Genomic DNA, 24,019 nt, shown 5'->3' on the forward strand with positions numbered 1-24,019 from the left:
ACCATCAACTTACACCATACACAAAAATAAACCCAAAATGGATAAAAGACTTAATTGTGACCCGTGAATCCATAAAAATTCTAGAAGAAAATGTAGGCAACAAAATTTCGGACATCATACGGAGCAGAATTTTCACTGATACATCACCTAAGGCAACAAAAACAAAGGAGAAAATGAACACATGGGACTACATCAAACTCAAAAGCTTCTGCACAGCAAAAGAAACAATCATTAAAATGGAAAGGCAACCCACTGTATGGGAGAACATCATTGCCAATGATATATCAGATAAGGGGTTAATTTCCAATATATCTAGAGTGCTCATACAACTCCACAAAAGGAAGACAAAGGACCCAATTAAAAAATGGGCAGAGGAGCTGAATAGACACCTCTCCAAAGAGGACATACAAATGGCCAAGAGACATATGAAGAAATGTTCAACATCACTAATCATCAGAGAGATGCAAATTAAAACAACAATGAGGTATCACCTCACACCTGTCAGAATGGTCGCCATCAACAAATCATCAAACAACAAGTGTTGACGAGGGTGTGGAGAAAAGGGGACTCTAATGCACTGCTGGTGGGAATGCAGACTGGTGCAGCCACTATGGAAAACAATACGGTGTTACCTCAAAAAATTAAAAATTGAACTTCCATTTGATCCAGTGATCCCGCTACTAGGAATATACCCTAAGAAACCTGAAACACCAATCAGAAAGAATATATGTACCCCCATGTTCACAGCAGCACTATTCACAATAGCTAAGATCTGGAAACAGCCCAAGTGTCCATCAGTAGAAGAATGGATAAAAAAGCAGTGGTCCATATACACAATGGAGTACTATGCAGCGGTAAGAAAGAAAGATCTCTTATCCTTTGAGATGAAATGGAGGGACCTGGAAAATATTATCCTAAGTGAAATAAGCCAAGCAGAAAAAGACAAATACCACATGATCTCACTTATATACGGAATATAATGAACATAACAGTCTGAGGAATATGGTAGACCCAGAAACATGGAAGTAGGGCACAGACTGACATCCGTCAGAAGGGGGCGGGGAAGAGATAAACCACAGAACTTATATGCATGTATACATAACCAATAGACATGGACAACAAAGCCGAGGACGGGGCAGGTGTGGGGTGGGGAGGGGGGTGCCAATGGGTAAAAAAGGAGAAACATCTATAACAAAAAAATAAATAATTTTTTTTTTTAAATGCAGTTTCTTTCTTTTTTTCCCTTAATTGATTTTAGAGAGAAAGAAAGAGAGAGAGAGATAGAAACATCGATGAGAGAGAACATCGATTGGCTGTCACCTGCATACCCCCCACTGGGAATCTGGCCCACAACCTGGGCATGTGTCCCGACCAGGAATCGAACTGACAACCTTCCGGTGCATGGGTTGACACTTAACCACTGAGCCACACAAGCCAAACAAAATGCAGTTTCTTCATTTCAGTTATTTGTAAGTTAATAAAATGTTTGTTTCTTTTTTAAATAATCACATTTCCTTCATATTTTGAGAAAGAATTATTCGTAGTTTTTAGAGCTTAGTCATTTTGTTCTGATTGAAATTAAATTGTTTGGCAAAACTCTTCTCATTCAGCTTTTCCTTTGATGTTATGAAGCTATGTGTATATATACATGTATATCTCCATATATCAATATATTTCTAAAGAAAACTTATAGAGGATGTCAGAAATTCTGGCACTGCAATAATAAATATTTGCTCTCCCTGAGGTGTGCCCTTAAGTAATGAATATGCGACTCTGTGTACATGATTATGTCACAAGATTGGAACCCACCTTTCTAAAGGGACTCTTTCTCTTACAGGTTTTGAAGACACACACTCCGGTGTTGTGAACTGCCGTTTGGAGAAGGCACCCAGCAGGGAACTGAGGCCCAGAGACCAGGACCTCTGCCTCCTTACCGCGAACTCTCGAGAACCACACGAGTTTGGGGAAGGATGGTTCCCCAGTTCAGCCGCAAATGAACTGCTCTGAGTGCAGTTGTTTAAGGCCCTGAAGAAGACAGCTCAACTAAATCTTGTCCAGACCCACAGAAACCGTGAAATCATAAATTTGCCTTGTTAAGTTAAAAAGTTGGTGGTATTACTGTTACATCAATAGAGAACTAATGTAATATCATTTATACTATTTATACCTTATCATTTGCTTTCTGACTTACCTGAAATTTTAATTAAAAAATAACTGTCTTGCTCTGGCCAATGTGTTTCAGTTGGTTGGAGCATCATCTCATACTCGGAAAGGTTGCAGGTTCGATTCCAGTAGGGCACATACCTAGGTTTCGAGTTTGATCCCCAGTTGGGGCATCTATGGAAGACAACCAATTTATATTACTTTACATTTTTTTTCCCTTAATTATTTTAAGAGGGAGAGGAAAGGAGAGGGGGAGAGAGAGATGGAAACATCGACGGGAGAGAGCATTGATTAGCCGCCTCCTGCACGCCCCCCCTGGGGATCAGGCCCACAACTTGGGCATGTGCCCTGACCAGGAATTGAACCTGAGACCTCATGGTGCATGGGTTGAGGCTCAGCCACTGAGCCACACCAGCCAGGCACAATCAATCTATGTTTCTCTACAATCAATCTATATTTCTCTCTCACATCAATCTTTCTCTCTCTCCCCCTCTCCCTTCCTCTCTCTCTAAAATCAATAACAACATATCCTCGGGTAAGAATTAAAAAAAAAAAAAAAAACTGCCTTACATACACACATAAGAAATCATATATGTGTCCACACATTCACACAAACACATAACATACACCCATATGAATGTGTTTGACTCAGCCCTGGCTGGCGTTACACAGTGGTTAGAGCATCAACTCCTGCACCGGAGGGTCACGGGTTCCAGTTCCATTCCTGCTCAAGGACATATATGTGTGCTGCAGTTTCTGTCGGGTCGTCTGGGAGGCAACCAATTGATATGTCTTTCTCACATCAATGTTTCTCTCTCTCTCTCTCTACCCCCCTCCTTTCCACTCTCTCTAAAAATCTGTAGAAAAAATATCCTTCATTGAAGATTAGCAAAAAAAAAAAAAAAAAAAGTGTTTGACAGAGAGAGGTATATCTGACGTTTAAGCAAAATATTTGTGTTTAACATATTCATTATTCAAATAATGCATGGCTGAACATATTTTGCCTTTAAGTTTTTGCACTCTGAAAATTAATTGCATTTTTATAAGTAATGAGAAACCTGAATAAACCTTTCCAAGTAGATTGGTCAACTCTCCAAGTGGAGGGCCTGAGGCTTTGCCAATTACTAGCTTCCAGAAAATGCCAGCTTCGGAGATCAGCACTGTTATTACACTATGAAAATGTAAAAATGTTTAAAATCCTTTCTGTGTGATGAAAGGTTAAAAGCTGAAGTACATGTTGCTATGGCAGCGGTGTTTTATTTACAGAACTTGTATTTCCTAGAACCTGTCCTTTAAATGGTAGGAAAGAACCACTTCAGTCTTAGCATCATATTATACTAAGTTTCTTTTGTTCCGTTATTGAAATAATATATGTTCATTTTTCAATCGGAAGCATAAAATGTGCCATTGCTCATTTTTTCCATTTATTTCATGGCACTGGTAGGTTTGTTACTTGAATTAAATACATTTAAAGAAATTTTACATATACTGGTTAATGCAATTGAATCCATGTCAATACATGACTGTGGATCTAAACACTGGCAAAAGAACAAATCCTCACCAACACACAGGATGGGATGTTATCGATACTGTTCTGCCTTACAGTAATTTACTATAATACAAGATCTCTTTCATTTGCAGTTTCTCCTATTTCCTGATAAACTATTTTAATCAAGTTAAGACAGACTTTGCAGTTGTGTCAGTGCAGACAGTCAGTGAGGGGGCCGGCCTCGGGGTCCTGCCCAGAGGACACCGGGTGCCCGCAGCCAGGGTGCCCTGCGAACTCCAACCAGCTCCCCAAATGTGCAGGTACAGGTACAGATTCGGGGGTGGGGGGCGCTGAGGACCACAGCATCTCTACTTCCGCAGGGTGGGTCCTGCAGCATCCCCTCCCCACTGACGCTGATCCGTGGAGTGGAGTGTCGGGAGTCTCCCCACTGGTCGAGACGAAAGAGGGCAAGGATCTCACACTGAGCATGCCCGAGGTTATGAATGTGAATAAAAAAGGCCCGAGCAGGCCAAAAGCTAGCAACATAATTGGAAAGGAAAACAAACAAACAAACAAAAACCTTCCCCTTCCTACTCTTACAAGACCCACTGACTTGAGCAGGGAGAGGAGACAGTCTCAGAGTTCACCATTCTCCCAGGTTTTGGCATCTGCACAAAACTCTTCCTTTTTGCACCACCCGGGTCTCCCACGTTTGGCTTTGCTTGTGGCAGGCAGCTGAACGCACGTGTTGGTTCAGGGGTAATAACTGACTTTAACGCTGCAGAGGCTTAAAACATCAAACATTTATGTTTTGCTTTTGCAAAATCACTTAGGGTCCTTATTCCCAGAGTATCTGACGGCCGTGCAATGCTTCAGTGATTGTGATTGCTTTTGGTTGATGACTCCACCCTCTAAACACGAGCCTCACAGTGGCCCTGGCGGAGGAAGTGAATGCTAGAGGGTTTTTACTGGCCCCAAGGAACACACATCTATTCTGCTCACAACGTTTTGGCTGCAACAGGTTTCATGGCTCCAGCTAGTGCAAGAAGGCTGGACAAATAAGAAAGTACTGATTACATTTGCCAAGTATTAAAATCCTCCCGCATCTGTCATCAAGGTACACTTATTCATGTACTCACTGTGCCTTTATACCATGGCAGTGTTCTTTCTGTTTTAAGTGCCCCCAAGCATCTCCCTTTGACCTGCCATACTCGATTGTGCAATGACCACCTCATCCGTCTTCAGACTAGAGCCAGCATTTTAGTGCATAGTCTAATGCTTATAAATATCATTACTTCAATCTTTTGAAATAATAAAAATAATATGAACTTTCAATATGTTACATATGGATGCATAATTAAAAGAAACAGCATCGGTTAGTTATCTGGTGAAAGAAGGAATACTTTCTGATCTCCTGGCCCCTAATCCAAGGTGTTATGCTTCTCCCTATTATCATCGTCATTACAAGTATCATCTCAATTCTTGTTATTATTGAGTGATTTCTTCACGTGTGGTGATAGGCATGCACCTTGAAATGGAATCCAGGCATACCTCAGAGATATTGTGGGTTAGGTTCTAGACCACCATGATGAAGCAAATATCACAGTACAGAAAATCACACAATTTTTTTTTTCTTTGGTTTGTCAGTGTGTATAAAAGTTATGTTTACATTCTACTGTAGTCTATTAAGTGTGAAATAACATTATGTCTAAGAAAACAGTGTGCATACCTTAATTAAAAACACTTTATTGCTAAAAAATGCCATCCATCATCTAAACTTCCAGTGAGTCCCAATCTTTTGGCTGGTGAAGATTTTTGCACTAGTGTTGGCTGCTGACTGATCAAGGTGGTGGCTGCTGAAGTTGGATGGCTGTCACTGTTTCTAAAAATAAACAACGATGAAGTTTTGCCTCATTCATTGACTCTTCCTTTTACAAACAATTTCTCTGTAGCACGTGCTGCTGTTTGAGAGCATTTTACCCCCAGTAGAACTTCTACCCAAACTGGAGCAAACCCTCAAGCCCTGCTACATTTAAGTAATATTCTACATCCCCGAAGAAAGAGTAAAAAAGGGGGGATGGTTGATAGAAGCCGTCAGAACACACACATTTCTCTATTGAATTCTCTGTCTTACATGGGTGCAGTTCCAAGCGCCCCAAAACAATTCCAAGGGTAACATCAAAGATCACTGATCACAGATCACCATAACAAATACAATAATAATGAAAATGTTTGAAATATTGCAAGAATTACCAAAATGTGACACAGAGACACAAAGTGAGAACATGCTGTTGGAAAGATGGTGCCAGCAGACCGGCCGGATGCAGGGTTGCCACAAACCTTCCACTCGTAACAAACACAGTATCTGCGAAGAGCAATAAGGAAGCACAGAGAAATGAGGTATGCGTGTATATTGTTTTGTTTCATAACCTTGTGAGTATCTACCTGTTATTTCTGTCCTTTGGCTTATATTTCCTTTTTCTGGGCTAATAAACTCATGTCATTTTTAAAATTCTGCCAATGTTTCAATAACACTTAAATAGAAAAGTTTTTCTTGTCCACCAGTCCCTTGGCTGTGCCGTCACGATGCCTTGTCCTTTAAGAACTTTATTACATAATATATCAGATTGCATTATTCCCAACTCCATTCAGATGTCTCTCTCCATCTCTCTCTCCCTACCTCTTTCTTTAACTTTTCTCTGCCGCAAAGAACACAAAATATAAATTACCTGTTATGACTACCTGTGCTCCAGAGAAGATGTAGGTAACAGAATTTACACAATCAATTGTTGTGGTAACTAAAGAGTGTAGCATAAGTTATTCCTATTTTAGTGTTCAATAAATGTTAGTTTTCATTGCTATTATAAGAAAATAATATTTGAATATAAGGCAGTCTAACTTACAATGGTATAAACTTATATCACTTCTGTATATTTTTACTTATTCACAGGACTATCTTTTTTAAAAATATTTTTTTATTGATTTTTAGAGAGAGAGGAAGGGAGACGGAGAGAGTGATAGAAACATCAATGAGAGAAAACATCAACTGGCCGCCTGCTGCATGCCCCCCACTGGGGATCGGGCCCACACCTGGGCATGTGCCCTGACCGGGAATCGAACCTGCGAGCTCTTGGCGCGTGAGTTGACGCTCAACCACCGAGCCACACCGGCCAGGCAGGACTATCTTTTAAATACTGTAACTTATTTGATTAGACAGTTCTTACAACATTAAAATATCAAACATAAAAAAAAATACAAAAATTTAGGTTTGTGATTACTTGATTTCAATTATTTGTCTACTTGGTGAAAGAAATAGTACGAACAGAGGAATGGAATTAGAATGGAAAAGTATTTTCTGGCTGACAAGTTGGGAAAGGCGGTGTGTTGTAAAATAATTACAAGTAATAACATAAAGTAACTAGTAGCTAAACTATTTTGAGGCTTTTTTAAATTTGGTATGCTGCTACCAAGAGCTGCGAGACCATCGACAAAATATTTCTTCAAAATACAGAGCTTACAAGTTTCCTAAACTCCTGTGGTGTGCAAACTATTTGATTTGGTCTAAATGTTCTCAAATTTTACATCAATCATCTAATGATCTAGATTGTCCATTGCTCCCAGCTCTCTTTTCATGTTTTATTTGGTTCTGTGAAAATCAGCTTTACATTATGAAAATGCAGACCGTTGGTGACGTGAGATTGTGAGGAACTGTGCTGTAACGACCGGGCTGTAACGACCAGGAACACGGTGGCTAGACGTGGGGAGATCTGCCAGGGAAATGAAGTTTCTCTCCTCAGTATCCATCGTCACAGCAACAGTTGTGAGAATCAAGTGGGATGCGGAGCCATTTTTGATTGCCTTCGATGGCACATTTATCCATGCCAGCAAAAATCTGCACTTCTCCAAAAATTGAAAAAGAAAATGAAACAGTCTGTGGATGTCGAGTCTCTCGGGTTGAATGTAGGTGGATCAGCTTGTACTTAACATCTGTTCAGGCTGCAAGTGCAGGGGAAGTGTAATATGTTTACTCAATCATACTGATTACTTGGGTGCCAAGGCAGAAAATCTAAAACATATGACTTCTGTTCACACTATGAGGGAGCTATTTAGAATGAAGGTTAAGAAAAAAAAAATGGAATAAAGGTGATGATCCTGGAAGAAAATGTGCACATACTGTCTCGGGAGCCAGCACAGTTAGAATTCTTTGCTGCCAACAATCAACAGCCCTTACACATCCACGCTGCAGGCTTTTGTCAGAATGTGCAGGACAACCGCTATTAATGTTTCAAAAGGAGTAGGAAACAAAACTGTCATACTTTTTAACGTATCAAGAGAATATCAATATATGGTCTCCAAACCTTTTCATTTTTCTCCTCGCAACTCAGTACAAAAGTATAATGCATTTAATGTAGCGTTCCAATCCAAATTTTTGTTTGTGAAGCTAAATTTAAGACTCCTGTCTTGAAATTTTTCCTGAATGTATAAACCCCTTGCTCCATGTTGCTACATCAAAAGAAGGAATCATGAGGAATGCAATTTATATACAATGTTCCTTTCATCACAATGTTGTCAAAAAATCATAAAATAAAAATTAATATCAGAAGAAAAATCATATCAAAGTTTATGACTTTTTTTTCCCAAATATACTTTGTTTCCGATTGGTTAAGAGTAAGCTCATACACTGCCCAGGGTTTTTGTCTTGTGGTTGTTAATTGGGATCATTTAAATTGCACCCTCCACAAAGTGTAGTGGTTTTGGTTGGGAAGACTGAAGACAGTAGCAATTATTCATTGGGATGAAGGGTTTTACTCTATTTTATATACTGAGAGAGGACACATGGAGGAGCAAGTTAAATCTGCTTGAAGGAATACAGAAAGGTGTCACAGAGTGGATCTTAAAGAATCATGGAAATTCACTAGCTGGAGAAGGAAAATGTAACAGACTGAGGGGAGGGTCTTTGGAAATGTCAAGGATGCATTAAAAAGCATGGGACTTTCAATAATGGCATTCACTTGGAATTAAATATGTTGGGTGCAGAAGTAAAGTTGAAAGGACATGTGGCTGAAAGGTTAGAGGGAAGATTATTGTCAGGGGCCTCTGACGTAAATTAAATTGATATTTTATTCAAGAGGCCTTGGTCTGCAAAGTGGGGTGTAGGAACTCTCTCCTCCTCCCCATCCTGTTTCTCCTTGAGAAAAGTTCCATCGCCCTGTCCACCCTTTACTTTTACACCATATCAAAAGCATCCAGGTACGTTTGCCCACAAGGAGCATTAGATGAAAACAATCTGGTAAGCACATTCAAAATAAACTTTACATATGTTGTATTTTAAATGGGAAAACATGATCGGCTCTCTTTGTCATAATAAATCTTAGTAGGCAAGAGGCAGATAGTATGGTAGGAGGTGCAAATGTAGCAAAAGGAGGTTTTGTGTTACTTTCAGCAATACTCAAACTGTTTAATTTAGTAATCATCCACAGGCTTGGTAGAGGGAATAACTGGGCAGTGCATTTTAGGAATATGGTTTATAGACTATTTTTCAAGATAGTTAGACCTTGTATAAATAAAATACAATATGACTATAAGGCAAAAGTACATCACATAGAAGCTCTATATGACACTTATTATTATAAAAGCCTAACATTTGGATATTTAATTGATGGTTTGATTAAAATACACAGAGGAATAACACCTTTTAAGGATAAGCTTTGTATAGCATACTGTATTTCCATTTACATATTTTAATATGAATTGTGTCAATCTGTGTAATAAACAAATACAAAAAATTAAAATTTTTATTATAACGTATACACGATATCTTTATATATATAATCAAATATAACTGGTTTTGTAGGGTTGAGAAATAGTGACCACAAGGATTTAAGAACTTTTCTAAAGGAGCTTCAGTTTGAAATCTGACCTCATTTAAAATTACTCTCAGTGAAAGACAGGAACATAATCATGTAAAAGAACAAACAACAACAGTGAAACATTAACTGTACCCTTGTGACTGAGCACAGAATTAAAGAAGGCACAAATTAGCTTCATTATGATTTTTCCCCACAAAGTAAATGTAAAAGTAAGATAAATTGTTATGACTATATGTAGACATGTGTTATTTTCAACTCATTTAAAATCTTAAAAGTTGTTTGATTTCACAGGAATTTTAAACACTAACAAAATAAAGGAAATCCTTTTTAACAGTTTTATCCACCGTTGGGTTATTCTGCACTCTGAAAACCTGATGACATTCATGGGAACCATACATTCCAATGCCGAATCAAAATATGTCCCAGGAAACTATCACAGTCTTTAAAATATGGAGGTGGTGAGTGACTCATATTTAGAGCCTGATTATTAACATAAACATCAGCAAGATCTCAATACTAACTGACGTGCTTGGAAGACATTAATTTGCTATAATAAATAGCTCAAGAAAATCTCTTGTGGCAACAGAAAAAGGATGTGCCATGTGGCTTCCACATACATGCAGACAGATGTATACAAGGCAATTTAAACTGAAGTCCTTGTTATTTTAATCTAGTAGATTCTGGTTTTTGTTTTTTTTTGTACATGCCCCTAGCAGGAACTGAACCCCAGGACTCTCTGTTCCGCAGGCCCATGCGCCAACCACTGAGCCAAACTGACCAGGACTGAAGTACACTTGTGCATCAGGTTTAAATGTTTTCACTTTTCATTATAAGGTTAATTAGATCATCAGGCTAGGTACACATAGCATTTCAATAGACAGCAAACCTCATGGCAAAAATCCAAAAAATAAAAGTTTCATTTTAAATGGATGAGTGATGTTTCTTTGAATTTGTACAATCTGTATGTTTAAATTTTTTCTTTTTAATTTTGTTTTCCTTTATTGATGTTAGAGAGAGAAGAAGGAAGAAGGAGAGAGAGAGAAACATCAATGAGAGTGAACATCGATTGGCCACGTCCTGCATGCCCCCCACTGGGGATCGGGCCCACAACCTGGGCATGTGCCCTCACTGGAAATTGAACCGGGACCTCTTGGTACACGGGTGGATGCTCAACCACTGAGCCACATCTGGCAGACTGTATGCTTAAATTCTAATTCTGAAAATGGCTCTAAGTTTAAAATAAGAAAAATGGTCTATAGACACCCTCTAAAATTATGTATTATGATAATATTATACTATATTTCTTTAAAAATGTATTTCTTTATATAACAATTAAGTTATATTTAAAGATGTGTTCCCAGAAGGAGTCTTTATCAGTAAGCACCTAACAATTGACAGGAATAATGAATTTGAGATGAAGGGAGACACTGAAAGAAAGAGAACTTAAAAAAAAAAAAAAAACAAGCCCTGGCTCATTTTGCTCAGTGGTTACAGCATCGGCCCTCGGACCAAAGAGTCGCAGGTTTGATTCCGGTCAAGGGCATGTACCTCATTTGCCGTTCGCCGGGCCCAGGCCCTGGTAGGGGTTGTGTGGAAGGCAACCAGTTGATTTGTCTTTCTCACATCTCTCTCTCATGTCAATGTCTCTCTCCTTCTCTCTCTCTCATTGTCTCTCTCCTTCCCTCCCGTTCTCTCTGAAAATAAATGGAAAAAATTATCCTCGGGTGAGGATTAAAAAATAAAAGATAGATACAGAGAGAGAGAGATCAACGTTATAATAATGCTCAGAGGGAAAAAGTGAATTTATGCCTTCCTCACCAACATAGACTATCTCATGACTGCACATGAACAACTATGGTCCATCTTTTAAATCCAACACAAGATAGTGGTTGAAAGGTACATTTTTAGACCACCAGTATGGAAATACTGCTATGTAATACTTGAATTTTTGGTATAAAAATGAGATGTCGAACAGGATTTAGACTGGTATAACCATTTAGTAATTAAAATTTAATGTTAAATAAATCTCTTCATTCAGGTTAGAACATAATATTCCCCCAACACTTCTGTTTTTCTATTTAAGTATTACATTTGAAAACATGGGACTTTTCTTAACCAACTTTGCTCAAGTTATATTTTCTTTTAAGGATATTCTTTTTCAGCTCTTATACAGTAGAGATTTACACTCTTTTGACAAAAATCCTGGCTAATTTAAGCCCGTGGCAGGAAGCAGGTTAAGGTCAGTGAAACAGCATTATCATACATTGTCTTGTTTGGAGAAGTAACACTTAAAGGAAAACGTCTGCTGAAAGCCACCCAAATCACTCAACACCAGAAATGTCAGGACATTCCTGTCTTCCAAGCTGTTACTCAAGTTTCCTTTTGTTATTTGGGGATTTGCAGGCTACATAAATGCCTTTCAGAATGAGTAAAATTTAAGAATACTGTCTAGCCCTGTGTTCTCCGTGCATGCAAAAATCATGGCTCAATGGATGACAGCAAAACTGGAAGTGAAGAGATGCTCTCTATGGTGTCAGATTTCAGGCTCTGACACTGTCAAGGAACTTTTCCAAGGAGCTTTCATTATCTCACCTCTAAAGTACGGGTAGTGAAATGTATACTTCCTTTGCAGAAGGGAAGTCTGTTTTGGGTGTCAAATTGAACACATTTTTTGCAACTACGCTTGACATAATAATATATGATGTTTAATTTTCACAAGATTTTTGAGAATATTAAATTTAAAATATCAGTATTTATAATAGTCTTTTAATATGTCTTCTGCTTTCACACTTGCAGGTTTTCTCTTTTGCAGAAACCGTGATGAGCCTTTAAACACTGAGTCACCCCACTCCTACAAACCCTCCATGTCTTCTCATATCATTCAGAATAAAATCTATGCTGCCCAGACCCCAACTGTATCTCTGATGTCCTCTGTGATTACCCCTCCACCTGCTCCAACCACGCCTTTCCCACAATACCGATCCATGACTCCAGGCATACTCCAACCGCTCTCAGTGTGTTTGTGTGAGCTCTTTTCATGGCTTAAAATACCTTTTTCCCAGAGAGTCACGTGATTGGCTCCTTCACTTCCTTCTGTCTATATTTACATGTCACATGACTAGCCAAGAGGCCTCCTTGGACCAAGTTATATAAAATAGCATTGCATCTGCACGGTTTGTGTTTTCTTCCACATTTATTTGCCATCACTCACCCATTGCCAGTTGCCTTATCTTATTTTCTTATCTGTATTTTAATTTCTTAAGTGTTTTCCTGGTACCTGCCAGTCCCTATAATAGAACCTCTTTCAGGAAAGAGATGTTGTTTTGGTCACTACAATATAGCCAAATTCTAGAAGGATGGCTCATAAACTGTGCATGATAAATATTTCCCGAATATGTAAGAATTTTTGTTATTAAAAGAGTAAAAATCTTTATTTGTATTTAAATGATTTAATACAAAAACTCTCTATTTAATTTTAGGTAAAGATGGCATGTTTACATGAAACCAATTAAATAAAATAGACATGTTTATATCCCATGTTTTATTCACTGTGAAGGAATTAGCATCTGCACTTGTACAGATGAATTAAAGTAAAATATGCACTGTTACAGCCTAATGTTCAATGGACTAAATATATCTCTATTTTTTAAATCTAATTCAAGAAATAAGAGATACAATTGTCTCAAAAGAATTCCAGATCTTATAAGGGAAAGTAATTTTGATCAAGTATAGGTGTTTCCCATGGTTTGTAAAAGCCATAAGAATTTATTAAAATAGATTTCTATTTTTGTGTCTTTTATTTTTTAATCCTATGGCTTAAACATTTGAATATACACAGCTTTTTAATATTATGTAATATGAAATGTTTTGCAGTGTTTGTGATTATCTAGTTAACAGTAATGACATCTGGAACTCTCATTTTGATCTCTATCTTAAAGAAAGAGTGTTAAATTAAAAATCTTTTGAGTTGGCAAATGTGGGAAGAAAATAGATTAAATATATACCTGTACTTTTAAAATGTGCTTGTGTCTGTGTGTCTGTGTGTCTGTGTGTGTGTGAAGAGAGAAAGAAAAAAAGAGAGGGAGTTGTTTTACTGTGTATACAAAATAAAAGTTACAGCATATATAGTATCTAAGGAAGAGTTTTATTACCTTATTATAATCCAGTTGAGGTCTGTAAATATTCTCAGAATGTGTAACATAAAAACCAGTATTATTTATGATATCTACTGCTCCAACATTTACTGTAAAAATCTTTATGACAGAAAATCTATTTTCTATACTCAACTGTTTCCAATAATCTGTCTCCCATTTAACTGTTATATTCTTTTCTAAGGATGAACTTACTATTTCACTGTGTGAATGTCAAGCCTTGCTAAAAATTCAAGTCCATTTCACTAGGCAGAGTAGATATATGAAACTTCATGTTTCCTAGCTGTGCATATGTACAAACCTGATAAAGAAAAATATTAAAATGTCTTTATTTGATATTAAAAAATTAAATTAAAAAGATTTTGTTCCAAGGCTAACGTTAAATAGAATGGTAAAACAAATATAATATGTATGAAAGTAAATCTGTCAAATGAGGGAATGTAGATCATACTGTTTCTAATATTATTTCTATTTTTCCTATTTTATGAATGGGTAACTTCATATTATATTAATATAGAATTACAGAAAAGATCACTGCATCTGCATAATCTTGAATAATAATTATCAATTTATTAGAGATGTACTTGTCAGTGACATTGCACTTCCTAAAATTTTACAAGGATTATACACTTTGAATAAAGTAAAATAGTCAATTTTCTCTGAATTGCTGAAAATTAGCATCAAAACTAATCTACATTAATAGTTTTTAACTTTTTTATATATGAAAAGTAAAACAACTGCTACAGTCATACAATTAACTTGATAAAGGTAGCCATTTAATATTCACTTTATAATTTTGTGTCCAGTAATTGTTGAAAAGAATTGGTTATGTGATACAGTGTTGTTAAGTAATACAAAAAAAAAACACATCACCTTGAAATATTAAGAAAAATAAATAAATAACAAGAAACAAAAACATCCTAAATTATTTTAATCTCAAATATTCCCAATATAAATAATAATATTCTGTTTCAGAACACCAGTCAAAATGCCATAATATATACATTCTCAATTGAAAAGTATATGCCTCCATTTTTTCTTGGTATAGTTATTTAGAGCAATCTTTTTTATTGGATTCTGAACGTAAATGGAGTTTGTTGACATAAGGCAATGGAAATAAGAGACCTAGTAGACGAAATAATAAAAAGAAAAAGAAAACAGGAACTTTAGTATTATGCCTGAATAGGTTTAGTGTGTAGAGATGTGATGGTCTTCTTAATCAAAATAATGATGAAAATAATTAGACAAATATATATGGCATCAGATATCATGAAATTGAGAATATCTCTCCTAATTCACTGACAATTGGTTTGTTTGATCAATTTCTGAGTACATGTACACAATACCTAGGTGAATGATGTAGAATTGGACTCACATATGCAAAAAAAAAACTAGTTTTTCTATATAAAAGCACTGTAATTCATATATTTGTTATTTCAAGCACTGAATGTAAATATAGCATTTGCATTCAGTGAGTTTCTGTTTTGAAATTAGGTTCATAAAATATAGATTATTGTTTTAGACAACTAAGGTACCTTTTCTGAAAATAGTAGAACTGGCAAAATTACTAATAAGTTTGACACCATATTGGTCATGGCCAAAAGTTATGACTGACAGACCACCTAGGGCCCCAGCGACAAATTTTTAGAAGAAGGGTAATGTCCAAAAGCAGAGTTCAAAGAAAAGGTCTGGAACAGAAGAAGAATAATACCTCAAAGGGTAACAAAATCTGCCAAGGTCAAATTAAAATCAATCCATCAATTCATAGGAAATTCATGTGACAAAAACAAGGCCAGAGCTCTATGATTCTGCTCTACAAAACCCATGAAAAATCTTTTTTTTTTTTAAATTCTATGGAAAGGAGTGAGACATCTTGTGATGATAACTGACAAGCTGTCAATTTATCTCGGGTGTCTCAAGTATTTCTTCCTACTCAAGGAGGACATTCATTTTCATAGAATTACATTTTGTGTAAATTCAGTGTTCCTTGGAGATTTCTGTCACAGTCATCTTTAAGAATGCTAATCTCATATTTTGTCATCCATATTGTGTCACGATGTTAGAACTCTAGGAGGGATATCATTGACTTGAGGAAGAGACTGGCTTGAATCACACCTCTGCCAATTATTAACTGAATGACCTTGAGCTGTTTATTTTGTATCTTTGTGCTTTGTGGCTTACTAACCTCTAAAATGAGGATGATAATAAGTGGCCTGCAGTGTTACTATGAAGATAAATTAAGAAAATAAAGGTAGCCCTGGCCAGTTTGGCTAGTGGTTAGAACATTGGCTGCAGACCAAAGGGTTGCAGGTTCGATTCCCTGTCAAGGGCATGTACCAGGGTCATGCAGAGGACAACTAATCTATGTCTCTGTCTCACCCTCCCTCCCTTCCACTCTATGTAGAAAAATATCCTCAGGTGAGGATTAACCAAAAAATAAGAAAGAAAGAAAAATAATGAAGGTAAAACATTTAAAGAGATCCTGGAAAAGAGCTATGATGGCTATCATTTAATTGTATATTTCTCTAGTAGCTTATTTCAGGGACTAACATCCAACCATCATTTGTTCTGTTGGTGAAGATGAAAATCATAGACTTAAGATGACATATAACTTTCATCTCAGGTGTTTAAATGACAATATGTTCTTAATGGTTGCATAGTGTACTGTGTCAAGAAAAGTTTTGAAGTTCAGCAAAGACTACCAAGAAGCACTTTCTATAACTGGTAAAAAAGAACGATGGCAAAAAAAAAATTAAAAAAAAAAAAATATATATATATGTATGTATACACACACACACACACACACTGATATGCATATAATAGAGTTTGAATACAATTAATCTAATTGAGGAAATGTTCAATTATTTGAAACAAATGAAAACACCACTTTTCAAAATTTATAGGATGCAGTAATCTAAATTCTTCAATATAAATTATCTTAATTTGGAGTGATTATAATAATTTTTGAATGATTATATAAATGATAAGTAAGCTGTATTTGGAGAAATTATGCAAGCATATAAAGGTGAAATAATGGAAATATATTGATCATCAACACTATGAATATCATCACCATATCAATCTTTCAGTTATATATACATTTTAATTATAGAATGAGTGTATTGACTAGAAATTTTTGTAATTTCTTCAAATATAAGAAAAGGAATCTTTAGAGTAGTGGTTCTTAACTCAGGCCTAGCCAACAGATCAGTGGTAGATGTGATTTTTTAATGTTAACAACACAGGATGGGGACAATAAAGATAAGTACCCAGGTACTTATCACCCAGGATAGCCTGATTCACCAGTTAAGGTGAGGCTCAGGTTGTGTGTTTTTCAAAACTACAAAATAATTCTAAAACCAAGGTTGGTTGAGAACCATGCTCTATTACACTGGAAAATATATCATTTTTGTTATAAAATTGATCTATCAGAGAAAATATATGAAATCATAAATTTCTTCCCTAATGTAATGTTGACCAACTATTTACACAATATAATCACAATTAAAAATTAAATTATAAGCTTCATTTCTCACTTTTCATTATAATTTTGAATTTTATTATATGTGATTATTTTATTTCTTGTAATTGTATGGCTATTTTAAGCCTCTGATATTCTCTCTCACTCTCTCTTTCTCTCTTTTGTTTAACCCATGGTATATGCAAAGTCTTGGCCATTTTAATAATGGATATAATATTAAACTTTAATATCAATGTTGATAAATTTTAATGTGTATGATTCCATTTTCAAATTTATCTTATTTTCCTCTTGAACAATGCCAATATTAACTAAAATATAATCATTTTATAAGGAGATGTTGTCTTTATTTTTTTTCTTTACTTGTTTATTGCTGAGAGTATTACAGATGCCCCATTTCCCCCGCTTTGCCTGCCTCCACCCAGCCCTTGCCCTCCCTCCCACCACTGCAACACTGCTGTCCATGTCTGTGAGTTCTTTAGCTAATCCCTTCACAACTCTCATCCAGTTCCCTCTTCCCCCTTCCCTCTGACAGCTGTCGGTCTGTTCCATGTATCCATGCATCTGTTTCTATTTTGTTTGTCAATTTATTTTGTTCATTAGATTCACATATAAGTGAGATCATATGGTACTTGTCTTTCTCTGACTGGCTCATTTCACTTAGCATAATACTCTCCAGGTTCAGTCATGCTATGGCAAAAGGTAAGATTTCCTTCTTTGTCACAGCCATGTAGTATTCCACTGTGTAAATGTACCACAGTTTTTCTTATCCACTCATTCACTGATGGGTATTTGGACTGTTTCTAGATCTTGGCTATTATAAATAATACTGCTTTAAACATAGGGGTGCATATTCTTTCTAACTAGTGTTTCCAGATTCCTGGGATATATTCCCAGAAGTGGAATCACTGGGTTAAAAGACATTTTTAATTTTTTCAGGAAACTACATACTATTTTCCACAGTAGCTGCACCAGTCTGCATTCCCACCAACAGTGTGCTAGGGTTCTCTTTTCTCCACAGCCTCACCAGCACTTGTTGTTTGTTGATTTATTGATGGTGGCCATTCTGGCAAGTTGGAGGTGATACCTCGTTGTGGTTTTAACTTGCAGCTCTCTATTGATTAGTGGCCTTGAGCATTTTTTTATATATATTATTGGCTATCTGTATGTCCTCTTTGGAGAAGTGTCTATTCAGGTCCTTTGATCGTTTTTAAATTGGATGGTTTTTCTTCCGGGTGTTGAGTTGTGTAAGTTCTTTATATATTTTGGAAATTAACCTTTTATCAAATATATCATTGTCAAATATATTCTCCCATGTAGTGGGTTCCCTTTTCATTTTGTTCATGGTTTCTTTTGCTGTGCAGAATATTTTAGTTTGATGTAGTCCCATTTGTTTATTTTTTTCCCCTTTATTTCCAGTGCCCTAGGAGACATACCAGCAAAAATATTGCTACAAAAAATGTCTGAGATTTTATTACCTAAGTTTTCTTCCAGGACTTTTATGGTTTTGTGACTTACATTTAAGTTTTTTATGTATTTTTAGTTTATTCTTATTTATGGTGTAAGTTGGTGGTCTAGTTTCATTTTTTTTCATGTACTTGTCCAACTTTTCCCACACTATTTATTCAAAAGACTGGCTTTATCGCTTTGTATGTTCTTGTCTGCTTTGTCAAATGTTAATTGACCATATAGGTATGGGTTGATTTCTAAGCTCTCTGTTCTGTTCCATTGATCTATATACCTGTTCTTATGCCAGTACCAGGTTGTTTTGATTATAATGACCTTTAAGTACAATTTGATGTCAGGTATTGTTATACCTCTAACTTTGTTCTTATTTCTCAAGCTTATTGAGGCTATTTGGGGTCTTTTTTTTTATCATTCTATATAAACTGTTGGAATATCTGTTCTAGATCTGTGAAATATGCCATTGGAAATTTAATAAGAATTGCATTGAATCTATTGATTGCCTTGGGTATTAAGGACATTTTAAAGATGTTAATTCTTTCAATTCATGAACATTGTATATACTTCTACTTGTTTGTTTCTTCCTCTCTTTCTTCAATGTTTCCGAGTATAGGTTTTTTACCATTTTGATTAAATTTATTCCTTGGGCCCAGGCCAGTTTGGCTCAGCGGTTAGAGCATCGGCCTGTGGTCCAGAGAGACCCGGGTTTGGTTCCCACTAAGGACGCGTACCTCAGTTGCAGTTTGTCTCTGGCCATGGTTGGTCGTGCGGGTGGCAGCCACTCGATGTGTCCCTTTCATGTCGATGTTTCTCTCTCTCTCTCTCTCCCTCCCTCCCACTCTATCTGAACAAAAAATGGAAAAAAATGTCCTCGGGTGAGGATTAAAATATATATATATATTCCTTGGCACCTTATTTTTTTAATGTTGCAATAATAAATGGAATTGTTTCCTTAGATTCTCTTTCTGATTGTTCATTATTGGTAATAATGAATTAATAAATGCCACCCATTTCTGAATATTAATTTTATATCCTGCTACTTTGCTGAATTCATTTATTAGATGCTGTAGCTTTTTAGTGGAGTGTTTAGGGATTTCTATGAATAATATCATATCATCTGCAAATAATGACAGTTTTACTTTCTCCTTTTCCATTTGGATTCCTTTTATTTCTTCTTCTTGTCTGGTTACTGTGGCTAGGATTTCTAGCACTATGTTGAATAAGAGTGGTAAAAGTAGACACTCCTGTCTAGTCCCTGATTTTAAGAGAAATGTTTTCATTTTTGCCCATTGAGTATGATGTTAGCTCTGGATTTTTTTATATATGGCCTTTACTATAGTGAGGTGTGTTCCCTCTATTCCCGCTTTGCTGAGAGTTTTTATCAGAAATGGATGCTGAATATTGTCAAATGTTTTTTCTAGATCTATTGATATGATTATGTGGTTTTCATCCTTCATTTTGTTATGTGGTTTATCACATTTATTGTTTTGCATTTATTGTACCAAACTTGCACCTCTGAAATAAATCCCATTTGATCATGGTGTATAATCTTTTCAAAGTATTGCTGGACCTGGTTTGCTAATATTTTGTTAAGAACTTTAGTATTGCCCTGGCTAGTTTTGCTCAGTGGTTAGAGCATTGGCCTGCATTCTGGAGAGACCTGGGTTCGGTTCCCGCTAAGGGCACCTACATCGGTTGCAGTTTGTCCCCAGCACTGGTTGGGTTGTGCGGACGGCAGCCACTCTATGTGTCCCTTTCACATCTATGTTTCTCTCTCTCTCTCTCTTCCTCCCACTCTATCTGAACAAAATTAAAAAAAAAAAGAAAGAAAGAATTTTAATATTTATGTCCACCAGGCATATTGGGTTATAATTTATCTTTCTTTGCAGTGTCTTTATCTGGTTTTGGAATTAGGATAATGCTGGCCTCGTAAAATGAGTGTCTTCCTTCCTCTTAAAATTTTTGGAATAGTTTGAGAAGAATAGCTGTTAATTCTTCTTTGAATGTTTGGTAAAATACACCTGTAAAATCATCATTTGTTGGGAGATTTTTGATTACTGCTTCAGTTTCACTAGTTGTAATCTGTCTATTTAGACTCTGATTCTTCCTGATTCAATTTTGAAATATTGTGTGTTTCAAGGAATTTATTTCTTCCAGACTGTCCAATTTGTTGGCATTTAGTTGTTCTTAATCTTTTCTTACAATCCTTTTTATTTTTTTGGTGTCAGTTGTTAATTTTCCTCTTTCTTTTCTAATTTTCACTTATTTTTCTTTTTAATTATTATTTTATTTCTGTATGTTTTAATTAGTTTATTTATTTTTGTTACAGATGTTTCTCCCCCCCCTCCACACTTGTTCTCCCCTCCCCACCTTCCCTGCCCTGTCCCCAGCTTTGTTGTCCATGTCCATTGTTCATGCACACATGCATATAAGTTCTGTGGTTTATCTCTCCCCCACCACTCCCTCTTCTGGGGATTGTCAGTCTATACCTCACTTCCATGTCTCTGTGACTACCCCATTCCTCAGACTGTTATGTTCTTGATGAGTCTGGTTAAAGGTTTGTCAATCTTGTTTATCTTTTCAATGAATCAGCTCTTGGCTTCATTAATATTTTGCATTGCTTTTTAAAGTCTATTTCATTTATTTCTGCTCTGATTTTTATTATTTTCTTTCTTCTACTTACTTTGGGATTTGTTTGTTGTTTGTCCAGTTCTCTTAAGTGTAAAGTTAGATTGTTTATTTGACTTTTTTCTTGTTTCCTGAGGTAGGCCTCTAACACAATGACTTTCTCTCATAGGACTGTTTTCACTGTGTCCCATAGATTTGTGGTTGTTGTGTTCTCATTTTCATTTGTAGCAAGGTAACAACTGATTTTTTCCCTTGATCTCATTGTTATCCTATTCGTTGTTTAGTAACATGTTATTTAGCCTCCATAACTTTGGGTGTCTTTCAGTGTTTTTTCTCTAGTTGATTTTTGGTTTCATACCACTAAGGTCAGAAAAGATGCTTGATATTAGGAGATTGTGTCTTTATTCTAATATTCTTTAGTAGTTCTATTATTATAATAAAATCTATAATAATAAATTATAACTAAATAAATAATAAATAAAAGTCTCATTCACTTTTTACCTTCTTATATCAAAAGCAGTGAAGTTGCATATTTATTAATTTCTAAATTCAACTTTTATTGTTTCTAGCAGTTTAGTTTGGAACTATATGAAATTTTTGATGCCACACAATACATAAAGCATATCATATTAATTGTTTTTCAACTGAATTCTTCTCAATATTTTTCTGAGTATAGTTAAAATATAATTATGACAAAATCAGGATTAGTATGTTACAATGGTTCTTTAATGTTTAATTTTCTTAATTTAATTGTAGATTTTTATTTTTTTTCTTCTTTCAGAGATAAACTTACACAAGCATTTGTAGGTATTCATATGTATGAATAATTATAAACATTCATAAACATTACCACACACATCATTGAAGGATACATTTTTTATTCATGTTAATTAAATAAGCTACACAATCCCATTGCAACAATCCCATTTCAGGTACAAAAATAACTACTTGCATAAACAGTTGATTAGTTGAATTCTTTAATAATAGATTTGATCATTAATATAAAAATAAATAATACAAATATAAATAAAGCCCTGGCTGGTTTGGCTCAGTAGTTAGAGCATTGGCTCGTGGACTGAAGTCACAGGTTTGATTTCCAGACAAGGGCGCATACTTCGGTTGCAAGGTTCGATCCCCAGCCCTAGTCAGAGTGGTGTGGAAGGCAACCAATCAAGGTATCTCTCACATTAGTGTTTGTCTCTCTCTCTCTCACTTCCTTCCTCCCACTCTATCTAAAAATCAATGGAAAAAATTGTCCGAGAGCCTGGGAACTGGCACCAGGCAAACTGTTCAGCCGTTACCTGCTTACCCAACCTAGACTCCCACCCTGTTTCAGGAACTGTTTGCTCGAACTCATATCAACTCCTGTCCCATTCTCCTGTCCTAGTCCAGGAACCGTTTGCCCCGGGACAATAGACTCACATTCCAGGGGTCCCCATGCATAGCCCCTCAGGACCTAACCTAGCAACAAGTTCCCGCTGCCACAGGCGCAGATATAAAAATCACAAACCCCAGCATCGGGCGCGGCTTCTCGGACCGACCCCCGGAGTCTGTGAACCCGCCCGGAGTGTACCCAATAAAGCCCGATTTCTGCTTATTCGGCTGTTTGGCTCTTTAGTTTCTTTCCACCTCCCACCGGCGGCGCCGACTACCTTACAAAAATATCTTCAGGTGAGGATTTAAAATATAGATACAAATATGTAATATATAAAGGAAAAAATACTCAATAATATGTTTTAAAACTCACAATTTTAAAGCCTATAAGACAATAATAAGCAAAAGCTAAATTATTTGGTACTGTATACCAGTACCTTACACTTGATAACTCCCAAACTCTTCCCTCTTTCTGAACTCTTGCTTGTTTGGCCAAGTTAAGCTACTTATATTATTCAGAGTTCCTCACACCATCCTACCTTCCATTTCTTGTTCATTTTGCTTTGCCCGGGCCAATATCCACTCAGAACTCCTGTGTTGGCCCACTGTTTCTCCTAGCTGAGCTCTTATATAATGTCATACCTACATTTCTGGACTGGTTCTAGTAATGATCTTCCTAAGGGTTTGCAAAGCATTTTGTTCGTCATTTGCTCATAGAACATATCTCTCTATACCATACGAGTCTGATTAAATAATCTGTACGGTTTCTACTAGAATGTAAGTACACGAGGGCATTAGATTTATCTTATTCATTATTTTCGTATATCTCCAAGTCCAGTGTAGTGCCTGACAATTTACTCAGCATTTCTAAGTATTATGTTCCTAATCTGTGAAGAATGTCACGAAAAGAGACTGCTTTCCAATACATGTAAAGACACTCTGTTGACTTCATTTGACCATTCATCTATTTGTGAATTAATTCAGTAATAAATATTTATTGGAATCTCAATACTTAAATGAATAACATTTAATACATCTAATATTTTCCAGTATTTCAACTGTGCTAAAAACTGAGAATACACCTGTGAAAATGACAAAAAAAAAAATATTCCTGGCATCATGGAACAACTATTCTAGCAAGATGAGACAAACACTGGAAAAATGTGATAAAAAATAAGGTTATAAGAAAACAAAACAGGGTAATAGAATAGACAATGCATGGCTATATGGGACAATTTAGATGCAACAGTGATGGAAGGTGTCTCTGAGGCAGTGGGTGGCATCTGCATTAAGATACAGGTAATAAAACAGAATCTGGGGAAAGAACCATCTGGTCAGTGGAAGAAGCAAGGGCATGACGTTTGTATCATACCCAGGAGTTCACACTGCAGACAGAAGTGCA

Source organism: Molossus molossus, unplaced genomic scaffold, assembly GCF_014108415.1.
Source record: "Molossus molossus isolate mMolMol1 unplaced genomic scaffold, mMolMol1.p scaffold_m16_p_1, whole genome shotgun sequence".
Taxonomy (NCBI): domain Eukaryota; kingdom Metazoa; phylum Chordata; class Mammalia; order Chiroptera; family Molossidae; genus Molossus; species Molossus molossus.